The sequence below is a fragment of the Rhinoderma darwinii genome (genome assembly GCF_050947455.1).
Source record: "Rhinoderma darwinii isolate aRhiDar2 chromosome 5 unlocalized genomic scaffold, aRhiDar2.hap1 SUPER_5_unloc_38, whole genome shotgun sequence".
Classification (NCBI taxonomy): domain Eukaryota; kingdom Metazoa; phylum Chordata; class Amphibia; order Anura; family Rhinodermatidae; genus Rhinoderma; species Rhinoderma darwinii.
This window is the reverse complement of record NW_027461796.1, coordinates 151144-163343: the sequence shown is the minus strand read 5'-3', so window position 1 is coordinate 163343 and position 12200 is coordinate 151144. Positions and strand designations below refer to the sequence as shown.

The window sequence follows — 12200 nt, the reverse complement described above, 5'->3', positions numbered from 1 at the left end:
TAACAAACTGTGCAAGGATGGAGGTTGTAGGAGCAAGGAGAAGTTGTCTGTAAAGTTGGTGGATGCCTATTTTCCATTTTGCAGTCCCTTGTCTCCCTCTTGTGGCCTCCTGGAGGCAACTAGCTGTGCAAAAAAAAGACAGCCTGGCGGCCGGCTGTTGCAGTGTTGCCCTCTCAGGCAACACTGAGTGACTGACTGAGCCTCACCGTCTTATATAAAGTTCAGACGGAACTTTGCACGTGTCATAGTGGAGCCCTCAGGATTCCAGAGCCAGCTTTCTGACATCATAATGGGGCCTCAGAGATAAAAGCCTGGGCCCAGGCAGTGTTGGTCAGTGCTGCTCAACAGGCAGCACTGGACTGGACTGGATTACAGCTGATACAAGGTGTGAAGGAACAAGGGGTGGCTGTGGGCATGCACTTGCTGCCGCTGCCAGTGTTTATCTGCATGGCAGCAGGGCATTTGGGCGTTGCCAGGAAGGCGTTTTTATGTAGATTCCTCCTCTTTCAGCACTGCATTGTGGTGCAAGCAAAAGAAGCAAATCCTGTCTGGCTTCCTCTCCGGCCTTTATTCACCTCCCGTGTAGCTGTGAGTGTGTGAGCCTGCAGGGCCCCATGGAATTGCCTAGAAGTAGGCTGAATCGCTGCAAGGGCTGAACAGCAGTATCGGGCAGGCTCGGGCAACGCGCGGCCCGTTCGGGTTATCGCTTCTCGGCCTTTTGGCTAAGATCAAGTGTAGTATCTGTTCTTATCAGTTTAATATCTGATACGTCCCCTATCTGGGGACCATATATTAAATGGATTTTTAGAACAGGGAGATGGAAATAGAGCTTGCTCTGTCCACTCCACGCATTGACCTGGTATTGCAGTATTTCCAGGACCGGTGCACCCTTTCCTTATGTGTTGACTAAAAGCAGATTCCAAAAGTGTTTTTTGTCTTTGCTATTGTTTCTGTCTTTCTGAAGGGATCTCCCCTTTTAATCCCATTATTTCAACACCTGTTGGACAATGCATGAGTGATAATGAGCTCATTGATTAAATGCAATTAATGAATAGATTGCCACCTCTTGTTGTGTGTCGTCTGTGTTTCTGTGTTTCCGGCATTTCACATTGGAACACCTCATTCACCTTCCTTGTCTTCTCTCCGCCCTCCCTTTTAGGTAAGTTAAAGAGCTGCACCTGAGCCAGCCACTGATTGATTGATTGATTGATTGATTGATTGATTGATTGATTGATTGATTGATTGATGCAGCACAACAGTCAAATAGTGGAGTGGAGTAGGGGAACAGCAAACAGCCAATAAAGCAGCCCGCCCGCTCGCCTGCCCGCCACAATGGACCTACCTGTGTACACTAGATGGATGTGATGGAATGTACTGTCGTCCCTACATTTCAAGAAGAAGTAAGAATTGCAGTTGCAACAAAGCCTTGCTTGCCTACAAAGAGAGCAGCAATTTGGATTTGTTACTATGTTACCTAGAAGAATAACAAACTGTGCAAGGATGGAGGTTGTAGGAGCAAGGAGAAGTTGTCTGTAAAGTTGGTGGATGCCTATTTTCCATTTTGCAGTCCCTTGTCTCCCTCTTGTGGCCTCCTGGAGGCAACTAGCTGTGCAAAAAAAAGACAGCCTGGCGGCCGGCTGTTGCAGTGTTGCCCTCTCAGGCAACACTGAGTGACTGACTGAGCCTCACCGTCTTATATAAAGTTCAGACGGAACTTTGCACGTGTCATAGTGGAGCCCTCAGGATTCCAGAGCCAGCTTTCTGACATCATAATGGGGCCTCAGAGATAAAAGCCTGGGCCCAGGCAGTGTTGGTCAGTGCTGCTCAGCAGGCAGCACTGGACTGGACTGGATTACAGCTGATACAAGGTGTGAAGGAACAAGGGGTGGCTGTGGGCATGCACTTGCTGCCGCTGCCAGTGTTTATCTGCATGGCAGCAGGGCATTTGGGCGTTGCCAGGAAGGCGTTTTTATGTAGATTCCTCCTCTTTCAGCACTGCATTGTGGTGCAAGCAAAAGAAGCAAATCCTGTCTGGCTTCCTCTCCGGCCTTTATTCACCTCCCGTGTAGCTGTGAGTGTGTGAGCCTGCAGGGCCCCATGGAATTGCCTAGAAGTAGGCTGAATCGCTGCAAGGGCTGAACAGCAGTATCGGGCAGGCTCGGGCAACGCGCGGCCCGTTCGGGTTATCACTTCTCGGCCTTTTGGCTAAGATCAAGTGTAGTATCTGTTCTTATCAGTTTAATATCTGATACGTCCCCTATCTGGGGACCATATATTAAATGGATTTTTAGAACAGGGAGATGGAAATAGAGCTTGCTCTGTCCACTCCACGCATTGACCTGGTATTGCAGTATTTCCAGGACCGGTGCACCCTTTCCTTATGTGTTGACTAAAAGCAGATTCCAAAAGTGCTTTTTGTCTTTGCTATTGTTTCTGTCTTTCTGAAGGGATCTCCCCTTTTAATCCCATTATTTCAACACCTGTTGGACAATGCATGAGTGATAATGAGCTCATTGATTAAATTCAATTAATGAATAGATTGCCACCTCTTGTTGTGTGTCGTCTGTGTTTCTGTGTTTCCGGCATTTCACATTGGAACACCTCATTCACCTTCCTTGTCTTCTCTCCGCCCTCCCTTTTAGGTAAGTTAAAGAGCTGCACCTGAGCCAGCCACTGATTGATTGATTGATTGATTGATTGATTGATTGATTGATTGATTGATTGATTGATTGATTGATGCAGCACAACAGTCAAATAGTGGAGTGGAGTAGGGGAACAGCAAACAGCCAATAAAGCAGCCCGCCCGCTCGCCTGCCCGCCACAATGGACCTACCTGTGTACACTAGATGGATGTGATGGAATGTACTGTCGTCCCTACATTTCAAGAAGAAGTAAGAATTGCAGTTGCAACAAAGCCTTGCTTGCCTACAAAGAGAGCAGCAATTTGGATTTGTTACTATGTTACCTAGAAGAATAACAAACTGTGCAAGGATGGAGGTTGTAGGAGCAAGGAGAAGTTGTCTGTAAAGTTGGTGGATGCCTATTTTCCATTTTGCAGTCCCTTGTCTCCCTCTTGTGGCCTCCTGGAGGCAACTAGCTGTGCAAAAAAAAGACAGCCTGGCGGCCGGCTGTTGCAGTGTTGCCCTCTCAGGCAACACTGAGTGACTGACTGAGCCTCACCGTCTTATATAAAGTTCAGACGGAACTTTGCACGTGTCATAGTGGAGCCCTCAGGATTCCAGAGCCAGCTTTCTGACATCATAATGGGGCCTCAGAGATAAAAGCCTGGGCCCAGGCAGTGTTGGTCAGTGCTGCTCAGCAGGCAGCACTGGACTGGACTGGATTACAGCTGATACAAGGTGTGAAGGAACAAGGGGTGGCTGTGGGCATGCACTTGCTGCCGCTGCCAGTGTTTATCTGCATGGCAGCAGGGCATTTGGGCGTTGCCAGGAAGGCGTTTTTATGTAGATTCCTCCTCTTTCAGCACTGCATTGTGGTGCAAGCAAAAGAAGCAAATCCTGTCTGGCTTCCTCTCCGGCCTTTATTCACCTCCCGTGTAGCTGTGAGTGTGTGAGCCTGCAGGGCCCCATGGAATTGCCTAGAAGTAGGCTGAATCGCTGCAAGGGCTGAACAGCAGTATCGGGCAGGCTCGGGCAACGCGCGGCCCGTTCGGGTTATCGCTTCTCGGCCTTTTGGCTAAGATCAAGTGTAGTATCTGTTCTTATCAGTTTAATATCTGATACGTCCCCTATCTGGGGACCATATATTAAATGGATTTTTAGAACAGGGAGATGGAAATAGAGCTTGCTCTGTCCACTCCACGCATTGACCTGGTATTGCAGTATTTCCAGGACCGGTGCACCCTTTCCTTATGTGTTGACTAAAAGCAGATTCCAAAAGTGCTTTTTGTCTTTGCTATTGTTTCTGTCTTTCTGAAGGGATCTCCCCTTTTAATCCCATTATTTCAACACCTGTTGGACAATGCATGAGTGATAATGAGCTCATTGATTAAATGCAATTAATGAATAGATTGCCACCTCTTGTTGTGTGTCGTCTGTGTTTCTGTGTTTCCGGCATTTCACATTGGAACACCTCATTCACCTTCCTTGTCTTCTCTCCGCCCTCCCTTTTAGGTAAGTTAAAGAGCTGCACCTGAGCCAGCCACTGATTGATTGATTGATTGATTGATTGATTGATTGATTGATTGATTGATTGATTGATTGATTGATGCAGCACAACAGTCAAATAGTGGAGTGGAGTAGGGGAACAGCAAACAGCCAATAAAGCAGCCCGCCCGCTCGCCTGCCCGCCACAATGGACCTACCTGTGTACACTAGATGGATGTGATGGAATGTACTGTCGTCCCTACATTTCAAGAAGAAGTAAGAATTGCAGTTGCAACAAAGCCTTGCTTGCCTACAAAGAGAGCAGCAATTTGGATTTGTTACTATGTTACCTAGAAGAATAACAAACTGTGCAAGGATGGAGGTTGTAGGAGCAAGGAGAAGTTGTCTGTAAAGTTGGTGGATGCCTATTTTCCATTTTGCAGTCCCTTGTCTCCCTCTTGTGGCCTCCTGGAGGCAACTAGCTGTGCAAAAAAAAGACAGCCTGGCGGCCGGCTGCTGCAGTGTTGCCCTCTCAGGCAACACTGAGTGACTGACTGAGCCTCACCGTCTTATATAAAGTTCAGACGGAACTTTGCACGTGTCATAGTGGAGCCCTCAGGATTCCAGAGCCAGCTTTCTGACATCATAATGGGGCCTCAGAGATAAAAGCCTGGGCCCAGGCAGTGTTGGTCAGTGCTGCTCAGCAGGCAGCACTGGACTGGACTGGATTACAGCTGATACAAGGTGTGAAGGAACAAGGGGTGGCTGTGGGCATGCACTTGCTGCCGCTGCCAGTGTTTATCTGCATGGCAGCAGGGCATTTGGGCGTTGCCAGGAAGGCGTTTTTATGTAGATTCCTCCTCTTTCAGCACTGCATTGTGGTGCAAGCAAAAGAAGCAAATCCTGTCTGGCTTCCTCTCCGGCCTTTATTCACCTCCCGTGTAGCTGTGAGTGTGTGAGCCTGCAGGGCCCCATGGAATTGCCTAGAAGTAGGCTGAATCGCTGCAAGGGCTGAACAGCAGTATCGGGCAGGCTCGGGCAACGCGCGGCCTGTTCGGGTTATCGCTTCTCGGCCTTTTGGCTAAGATCAAGTGTAGTATCTGTTCTTATCAGTTTAATATCTGATACGTCCCCTATCTGGGGACCATATATTAAATGGATTTTTAGAACAGGGAGATGGAAATAGAGCTTGCTCTGTCCACTCCACGCATTGACCTGGTATTGCAGTATTTCCAGGACCGGTGCACCCTTTCCTTATGTGTTGACTAAAAGCAGATTCCAAAAGTGTTTTTTGTCTTTGCTATTGTTTCTGTCTTTCTGAAGGGATCTCCCCTTTTAATCCCATTATTTCAACACCTGTTGGACAATGCATGAGTGATAATGAGCTCATTGATTAAATGCAATTAATGAATAGATTGCCACCTCTTGTTGTGTGTCGTCTGTGTTTCTGTGTTTCCGGCATTTCACATTGGAACACCTCATTCACCTTCCTTGTCTTCTCTCCGCCCTCCCTTTTAGGTAAGTTAAAGAGCTGCACCTGAGCCAGCCACTGATTGATTGATTGATTGATTGATTGATTGATTGATTGATTGATTGATGCAGCACAACAGTCAAATAGTGGAGTGGAGTAGGGGAACAGCAAACAGCCAATAAAGCAGCCCGCCCGCTCGCCTGCCCGCCACAATGGACCTACCTGTGTACACTAGATGGATGTGATGGAATGTACTGTCGTCCCTACATTTCAAGAAGAAGTAAGAATTGCAGTTGCAACAAAGCCTTGCTTGCCTACAAAGAGAGCAGCAATTTGGATTTGTTACTATGTTACCTAGAAGAATAACAAACTGTGCAAGGATGGAGGTTGTAGGAGCAAGGAGAAGTTGTCTGTAAAGTTGGTGGATGCCTATTTTCCATTTTGCAGTCCCTTGTCTCCCTCTTGTGGCCTCCTGGAGGCAACTAGCTGTGCAAAAAAAAGACAGCCTGGCGGCCGGCTGTTGCAGTGTTGCCCTCTCAGGCAACACTGAGTGACTGACTGAGCCTCACCGTCTTATATAAAGTTCAGACGGAACTTTGCACGTGTCATAGTGGAGCCCTCAGGATTCCAGAGCCAGCTTTCTGACATCATAATGGGGCCTCAGAGATAAAAGCCTGGGCCCAGGCAATGTTGGTCAGTGCTGCTCAGCAGGCAGCACTGGACTGGACTGGATTACAGCTGATACAAGGTGTGAAGGAACAAGGGGTGGCTGTGGGCATGCACTTGCTGCCGCTGCCAGTGTTTATCTGCATGGCAGCAGGGCATTTGGGCGTTGCCAGGAAGGCGTTTTTATGTAGATTCCTCCTCTTTCAGCACTGCATTGTGGTGCAAGCAAAAGAAGCAAATCCTGTCTGGCTTCCTCTCCGGCCTTTATTCACCTCCCGTGTAGCTGTGAGTGTGTGAGCCTGCAGGGCCCCATGGAATTGCCTAGAAGTAGGCTGAATCGCTGCAAGGGCTGAACAGCAGTATCGGGCAGGCTCGGGCAACGCGCGGCCCGTTCGGGTTATCGCTTCTCGGCCTTTTGGCTAAGATCAAGTGTAGTATCTGTTCTTATCAGTTTAATATCTGATACGTCCCCTATCTGGGGACCATATATTAAATGGATTTTTAGAACAGGGAGATGGAAATAGAGCTTGCTCTGTCCACTCCACGCATTGACCTGGTATTGCAGTATTTCCAGGACCGGTGCACCCTTTCCTTATGTGTTGACTAAAAGCAGATTCCAAAAGTGTTTTTTGTCTTTGCTATTGTTTCTGTCTTTCTGAAGGGATCTCCCCTTTTAATCCCATTATTTCAACACCTGTTGGACAATGCATGAGTGATAATGAGCTCATTGATTAAATGCAATTAATGAATAGATTGCCACCTCTTGTTGTGTGTCGTCTGTGTTTCTGTGTTTCCGGCATTTCACATTGGAACACCTCATTCACCTTCCTTGTCTTCTCTCCGCCCTCCCTTTTAGGTAAGTTAAAGAGCTGCACCTGAGCCAGCCACTGATTGATTGATTGATTGATTGATTGATTGATTGATTGATTGATTGATTGATGCAGCACAACAGTCAAATAGTGGAGTGGAGTAGGGGAACAGCAAACAGCCAATAAAGCAGCCCGCCCGCTCGCCTGCCCGCCACAATGGACCTACCTGTGTACACTAGATGGATGTGATGGAATGTACTGTCGTCCCTACATTTCAAGAAGAAGTAAGAATTGCAGTTGCAACAAAGCCTTGCTTGCCTACAAAGAGAGCAGCAATTTGGATTTGTTACTATGTTACCTAGAAGAATAACAAACTGTGCAAGGATGGAGGTTGTAGGAGCAAGGAGAAGTTGTCTGTAAAGTTGGTGGATGCCTATTTTCCATTTTGCAGTCCCTTGTCTCCCTCTTGTGGCCTCCTGGAGGCAACTAGCTGTGCAAAAAAAAGACAGCCTGGCGGCCGGCTGTTGCAGTGTTGCCCTCTCAGGCAACACTGAGTGACTGACTGAGCCTCACCGTCTTATATAAAGTTCAGACGGAACTTTGCACGTGTCATAGTGGAGCCCTCAGGATTCCAGAGCCAGCTTTCTGACATCATAATGGGGCCTCAGAGATAAAAGCCTGGGCCCAGGCAGTGTTGGTCAGTGCTGCTCAACAGGCAGCACTGGACTGGACTGGATTACAGCTGATACAAGGTGTGAAGGAACAAGGGGTGGCTGTGGGCATGCACTTGCTGCCGCTGCCAGTGTTTATCTGCATGGCAGCAGGGCATTTGGGCGTTGCCAGGAAGGCGTTTTTATGTAGATTCCTCCTCTTTCAGCACTGCATTGTGGTGCAAGCAAAAGAAGCAAATCCTGTCTGGCTTCCTCTCCGGCCTTTATTCACCTCCCGTGTAGCTGTGAGTGTGTGAGCCTGCAGGGCCCCATGGAATTGCCTAGAAGTAGGCTGAATCGCTGCAAGGGCTGAACAGCAGTATCGGGCAGGCTCGGGCAACGCGCGGCCCGTTCGGGTTATCGCTTCTCGGCCTTTTGGCTAAGATCAAGTGTAGTATCTGTTCTTATCAGTTTAATATCTGATACGTCCCCTATCTGGGGACCATATATTAAATGGATTTTTAGAACAGGGAGATGGAAATAGAGCTTGCTCTGTCCACTCCACGCATTGACCTGGTATTGCAGTATTTCCAGGACCGGTGCACCCTTTCCTTATGTGTTGACTAAAAGCAGATTCCAAAAGTGTTTTTTGTCTTTGCTATTGTTTCTGTCTTTCTGAAGGGATCTCCCCTTTTAATCCCATTATTTCAACACCTGTTGGACAATGCATGAGTGATAATGAGCTCATTGATTAAATGCAATTAATGAATAGATTGCCACCTCTTGTTGTGTGTCGTCTGTGTTTCTGTGTTTCCGGCATTTCACATTGGAACACCTCATTCACCTTCCTTGTCTTCTCTCCGCCCTCCCTTTTAGGTAAGTTAAAGAGCTGCACCTGAGCCAGCCACTGATTGATTGATTGATTGATTGATTGATTGATTGATTGATTGATTGATTGATGCAGCACAACAGTCAAATAGTGGAGTGGAGTAGGGGAACAGCAAACAGCCAATAAAGCAGCCCGCCCGCTCGCCTGCCCGCCACAATGGACCTACCTGTGTACACTAGATGGATGTGATGGAATGTACTGTCGTCCCTACATTTCAAGAAGAAGTAAGAATTGCAGTTGCAACAAAGCCTTGCTTGCCTACAAAGAGAGCAGCAATTTGGATTTGTTACTATGTTACCTAGAAGAATAACAAACTGTGCAAGGATGGAGGTTGTAGGAGCAAGGAGAAGTTGAGAAGTTGTCTGTAAAGTTGGTGGATGCCTATTTTCCATTTTGCAGTCCCTTGTCTCCCTCTTGTGGCCTCCTGGAGGCAACTAGCTGTGCAAAAAAAAGACAGCCTGGCGGCCGGCTGTTGCAGTGTTGCCCTCTCAGGCAACACTGAGTGACTGACTGAGCCTCACCGTCTTATATAAAGTTCAGACGGAACTTTGCACGTGTCATAGTGGAGCCCTCAGGATTCCAGAGCCAGCTTTCTGACATCATAATGGGGCCTCAGAGATAAAAGCCTGGGCCCAGGCAGTGTTGGTCAGTGCTGCTCAGCAGGCAGCACTGGACTGGACTGGATTACAGCTGATACAAGGTGTGAAGGAACAAGGGGTGGCTGTGGGCATGCACTTGCTGCCGCTGCCAGTGTTTATCTGCATGGCAGCAGGGCATTTGGGCGTTGCCAGGAAGGCGTTTTTATGTAGATTCCTCCTCTTTCAGCACTGCATTGTGGTGCAAGCAAAAGAAGCAAATCCTGTCTGGCTTCCTCTCCGGCCTTTATTCACCTCCCGTGTAGCTGTGAGTGTGTGAGCCTGCAGGGCCCCATGGAATTGCCTAGAAGTAGGCTGAATCGCTGCAAGGGCTGAACAGCAGTATCGGGCAGGCTCGGGCAACGCGCGGCCCGTTCGGGTTATCGCTTCTCGGCCTTTTGGCTAAGATCAAGTGTAGTATCTGTTCTTATCAGTTTAATATCTGATACGTCCCCTATCTGGGGACCATATATTAAATGGATTTTTAGAACAGGGAGATGGAAATAGAGCTTGCTCTGTCCACTCCACGCATTGACCTGGTATTGCAGTATTTCCAGGACCGGTGCACCCTTTCCTTATGTGTTGACTAAAAGCAGATTCCAAAAGTGTTTTTTGTCTTTGCTATTGTTTCTGTCTTTCTGAAGGGATCTCCCCTTTTAATCCCATTATTTCAACACCTGTTGGACAATGCATGAGTGATAATGAGCTCATTGATTAAATGCAATTAATGAATAGATTGCCACCTCTTGTTGTGTGTCGTCTGTGTTTCTGTGTTTCCGGCATTTCACATTGGAACACCTCATTCACCTTCCTTGTCTTCTCTCCGCCCTCCCTTTTAGGTAAGTTAAAGAGCTGCACCTGAGCCAGCCACTGATTGATTGATTGATTGATTGATTGATTGATTGATTGATTGATTGATTGATTGATTGATTGATGCAGCACAACAGTCAAATAGTGGAGTGGAGTAGGGGAACAGCAAACAGCCAATAAAGCAGCCCGCCCGCTCGCCTGCCCGCCACAATGGACCTACCTGTGTACACTAGATGGATGTGATGGAATGTACTGTCGTCCCTACATTTCAAGAAGAAGTAAGAATTGCAGTTGCAACAAAGCCTTGCTTGCCTACAAAGAGAGCAGCAATTTGGATTTGTTACTATGTTACCTAGAAGAATAACAAACTGTGCAAGGATGGAGGTTGTAGGAGCAAGGAGAAGTTGTCTGTAAAGTTGGTGGATGCCTATTTTCCATTTTGCAGTCCCTTGTCTCCCTCTTGTGGCCTCCTGGAGGCAACTAGCTGTGCAAAAAAAAGACAGCCTGGCGGCCGGCTGTTGCAGTGTTGCCCTCTCAGGCAACACTGAGTGACTGACTGAGCCTCACCGTCTTATATAAAGTTCAGACGGAACTTTGCACGTGTCATAGTGGAGCCCTCAGGATTCCAGAGCCAGCTTTCTGACATCATAATGGGGCCTCAGAGATAAAAGCCTGGGCCCAGGCAGTGTTGGTCAGTGCTGCTCAACAGGCAGCACTGGACTGGACTGGATTACAGCTGATACAAGGTGTGAAGGAACAAGGGGTGGCTGTGGGCATGCACTTGCTGCCGCTGCCAGTGTTTATCTGCATGGCAGCAGGGCATTTGGGCGTTGCCAGGAAGGCGTTTTTATGTAGATTCCTCCTCTTTCAGCACTGCATTGTGGTGCAAGCAAAAGAAGCAAATCCTGTCTGGCTTCCTCTCCGGCCTTTATTCACCTCCCGTGTAGCTGTGAGTGTGTGAGCCTGCAGGGCCCCATGGAATTGCCTAGAAGTAGGCTGAATCGCTGCAAGGGCTGAACAGCAGTATCGGGCAGGCTCGGGCAACGCGCGGCCCGTTCGGGTTATCGCTTCTCGGCCTTTTGGCTAAGATCAAGTGTAGTATCTGTTCTTATCAGTTTAATATCTGATACGTCCCCTATCTGGGGACCATATATTAAATGGATTTTTAGAACAGGGAGATGGAAATAGAGCTTGCTCTGTCCACTCCACGCATTGACCTGGTATTGCAGTATTTCCAGGACCGGTGCACCCTTTCCTTATGTGTTGACTAAAAGCAGATTCCAAAAGTGTTTTTTGTCTTTGCTATTGTTTCTGTCTTTCTGAAGGGATCTCCCCTTTTAATCCCATTATTTCAACACCTGTTGGACAATGCATGAGTGATAATGAGCTCATTGATTAAATGCAATTAATGAATAGATTGCCACCTCTTGTTGTGTGTCGTCTGTGTTTCTGTGTTTCCGGCATTTCACATTGGAACACCTCATTCACCTTCCTTGTCTTCTCTCCGCCCTCCCTTTTAGGTAAGTTAAAGAGCTGCACCTGAGCCAGCCACTGATTGATTGATTGATTGATTGATTGATTGATTGATTGATTGATTGATTGATTGATTGATTGATGCAGCACAACAGTCAAATAGTGGAGTGGAGTAGGGGAACAGCAAACAGCCAATAAAGCAGCCCGCCCGCTCGCCTGCCCGCCACAATGGACCTACCTGTGTACACTAGATGGATGTGATGGAATGTACTGTCGTCCCTACATTTCAAGAAGAAGTAAGAATTGCAGTTGCAACAAAGCCTTGCTTGCCTACAAAGAGAGCAGCAATTTGGATTTGTTACTATGTTACCTAGAAGAATAACAAACTGTGCAAGGATGGAGGTTGTAGGAGCAAGGAGAAGTTGTCTGTAAAGTTGGTGGATGCCTATTTTCCATTTTGCAGTCCCTTGTCTCCCTCTTGTGGCCTCCTGGAGGCAACTAGCTGTGCAAAAAAAAGACAGCCTGGCGGCCGGCTGTTGCAGTGTTGCCCTCTCAGGCAACACTGAGTGACTGACTGAGCCTCACCGTCTTATATAAAGTTCAGACGGAACTTTGCACGTGTCATAGTGGAGCCCTCAGGATTCCAGAGCCAGCTTTCTGACATCATAATGGGGCCTCAGAGATAAAAGCC

General features: G+C 47.7%; 8 non-coding genes across 8 annotated transcripts; all 8 read left to right on the top strand.

Moving 5' to 3' along the window:
* The first annotated feature begins 702 nt into the window (after nucleotides 1-702).
* On the top strand, nucleotides 703-893 carry LOC142691655 (U2 spliceosomal RNA). Its single transcript, XR_012860187.1, has one exon. It is a non-coding gene; the product is annotated as a U2 spliceosomal RNA (small nuclear RNA).
* A 1292-nt stretch (nucleotides 894-2185) lies between these two features.
* LOC142691790 (U2 spliceosomal RNA) lies at nucleotides 2186-2376 on the top strand. The gene has a single exon (XR_012860310.1). It is a non-coding gene; the product is annotated as a U2 spliceosomal RNA (small nuclear RNA).
* Nucleotides 2377-3676: 1300 nt separating this feature from the next.
* Nucleotides 3677-3867, top strand: LOC142691654 (U2 spliceosomal RNA). The gene has a single exon (XR_012860186.1). It is a non-coding gene; the product is annotated as a U2 spliceosomal RNA (small nuclear RNA).
* A 1300-nt stretch (nucleotides 3868-5167) lies between these two features.
* Nucleotides 5168-5358, top strand: LOC142691653 (U2 spliceosomal RNA). The gene has a single exon (XR_012860185.1). It is a non-coding gene; the product is annotated as a U2 spliceosomal RNA (small nuclear RNA).
* A 1284-nt stretch (nucleotides 5359-6642) lies between these two features.
* Nucleotides 6643-6833, top strand: LOC142691652 (U2 spliceosomal RNA). The gene has a single exon (XR_012860184.1). It is a non-coding gene; the product is annotated as a U2 spliceosomal RNA (small nuclear RNA).
* A 1288-nt stretch (nucleotides 6834-8121) lies between these two features.
* On the top strand, nucleotides 8122-8312 carry LOC142691651 (U2 spliceosomal RNA). The gene has a single exon (XR_012860183.1). It is a non-coding gene; the product is annotated as a U2 spliceosomal RNA (small nuclear RNA).
* Nucleotides 8313-9608: 1296 nt separating this feature from the next.
* LOC142691648 (U2 spliceosomal RNA) lies at nucleotides 9609-9799 on the top strand. The gene has a single exon (XR_012860181.1). It is a non-coding gene; the product is annotated as a U2 spliceosomal RNA (small nuclear RNA).
* Nucleotides 9800-11099: 1300 nt separating this feature from the next.
* LOC142691647 (U2 spliceosomal RNA) lies at nucleotides 11100-11290 on the top strand. The gene has a single exon (XR_012860180.1). It is a non-coding gene; the product is annotated as a U2 spliceosomal RNA (small nuclear RNA).
* Nucleotides 11291-12200: the final 910 nt, after the last annotated feature.